The 2,156-nt window shown below is 42.0% G+C and overlaps 1 pseudogene; it reads left to right on the forward strand.

Annotated features, from left to right (window-relative positions):
- Window positions 361–1,322, forward strand: Gm11675 (predicted gene 11675; annotated as a pseudogene).

Genomic DNA, 2,156 nt, shown 5'->3' on the forward strand with positions numbered 1-2,156 from the left:
AGCTACCAAACGAAGGGCTCACTATCCCTGGATTAAAAAGTAATTTGAGCATCATTTTTTTTCCTTCTCTTTAAAAATGTCCTTTTACGTTCCCTGTTGCTTAATCTCTCTTTTGCCCTCTGCCTGATGAGGGAAAAACTTTTTCCTCAAGAAAAATTGAGAAGGAAACAGAAACAACTTCAGTTTAATTCAAATTGAATTCATTTACTGTGTCTTCCAGTTTTCGTTGTATAACATAAAAGAAAATAAAATTTCCCTTTTTCCTATACGATACTGGGAATGGTCTGATAAAATGTCAAGGCTATAAAATAATAATAATGTTAAAGCGAATGAAAGTTATTTTATAAAAATTTAAATCTACTCCTTTGCAGTCCTGAGCTCACAGTCCCAGGGTTTGGTTGCTGCGTCCTTGGCTGGCGTCAGAAAAATGGCTACAAACTTTCTAGCGCATGAGAAGATCTGGTTTGACAAGTTTAAATATGACGATGCAGAAAGGAGATTCTACGAGCAGATGAACGGGCCTGTGACCTCCCAGCTCCCGCCAGGAGAATGGTGCCAGCGTGATCCTCCGAGACATTGCAAGAGCCTGAGAGAACAGCCAGAAATCCTTGGCCTGGAGCCTCCAGTGGACCTGGTGGAGACCACAGTGAGCTCATTGTGAGGATTACCAGTCTGGAAGTGGAGAACCAGAACCTTCGAGGCAAGGTGCAAGATTTGCAGCAGGCCATTTCCAAGTTGGAGGCCCGGCTGAGCTCTCTGGTGAAGAGATCACCTACTCCCCGAGCCACGACCCCACAGACCCAACACGTCTCTCCTATGCGTCAAGTGGAGCCCCCAACCAAGAAAGGAGCCACACCAGCAGAGGATGATGAGGACAATGGCATTGACCTGTTCGGCAGTGACCAGGAAGAAGATAAGAAGGCTACCGGACTACGGGAGGAGAGGCTACGCCAGTACGCAGAGAAGAAGGCCAAGAAGCCCACACTGGTGGCCAAATCCTCCATCCTTTTGGATGTTAAACCTTGGGATGATGAGACTGACATGGCCCAGCTAGAGACTTGTGTGTGCGTTCCATCCAATTGGACGGGCTGGTTTGGGGGGCCTCCAAGCTCGTACATGTTGGCTATGGTATCCGGAAGCTGCAGATCCAGGGTGTGGTGGAGGATGACAAAGTGGGCACCGACTTGCTCCAGGAGGAGATCACCAAGTTTGAGGAGCACGTGCAGAGTGTCGACATCGCAGCTTTCAACAAGATCTGAACGTCCGAGAGTGTGTGGTTTCATGTGTGTGAGGACCTGCTGAGATTAAAGACTGAGACTCTGAAAAGAAAAATTAAATCTATTTACTTTGATCTTGTTAAAATATCTCTTCATAAAGGATCTTACAATAATAAGTTCAATAGTGAGTATAAATGAATCTATTTTATTTAGTTAGTTATGTGTTTTAAGTTAGTATGTGTGCATGATACCTGGGTATGGATGCCTACAGAGGCCTGGAGATGACTTCAGGTCTTCCAGAACTGCACTTATAAGTGGATATATGCCACCTGACATGGGTACTGGGAACCCAAACTAGGTCCTCCATATCCACTGACCCTTCTCTCTATCCTTACTTTTGATGTAGAATAACTTGTTATGTGCTTTGGAAAATATATTTTAAATCATAGTAAGTATAGCAAGAGTATGTGATAACATGCTGTAAAAGAGAAAACATAAGCTCTACAGATGGCCTGTCGAATACCGGCAGAGAGGGTTTGATATGTTGTTTGCTTAATGGGGTACATATTAAATTACCCGTTATGCTCACTATTTCTTTAAACTTACACCATAATTTTGTATCAGCCAATAGACACATATACCATACATCTGTTCTGTATTTGATTAGTTTTATTTTTGTATTGTAGATTTGCTATATTTTTGTCCTTTTTGTGGTTTTCTAGATCAGTTAGAATTGTATAATAAATATTTTCTCTACTTCTGAAGGAAGCTTCTTTCTCTCTTACCGTAACTTACTAATCTTCAGCTGCAACTGATGCAGAGTAAATTTTATAAATCTGAGAAAAAAAAAAAGAAACAGATGAAATGTTTATAAGAGTGGTGGGGGAGTGTTGGGCCCCATCAAGGCATATAGACTAGCAATATCATAATGTTCTTTTG

The sequence above is a fragment of the Mus musculus genome, chromosome 11 (genome assembly GCF_000001635.26).
Source record: "Mus musculus strain C57BL/6J chromosome 11, GRCm38.p6 C57BL/6J".
Classification (NCBI taxonomy): domain Eukaryota; kingdom Metazoa; phylum Chordata; class Mammalia; order Rodentia; family Muridae; genus Mus; species Mus musculus.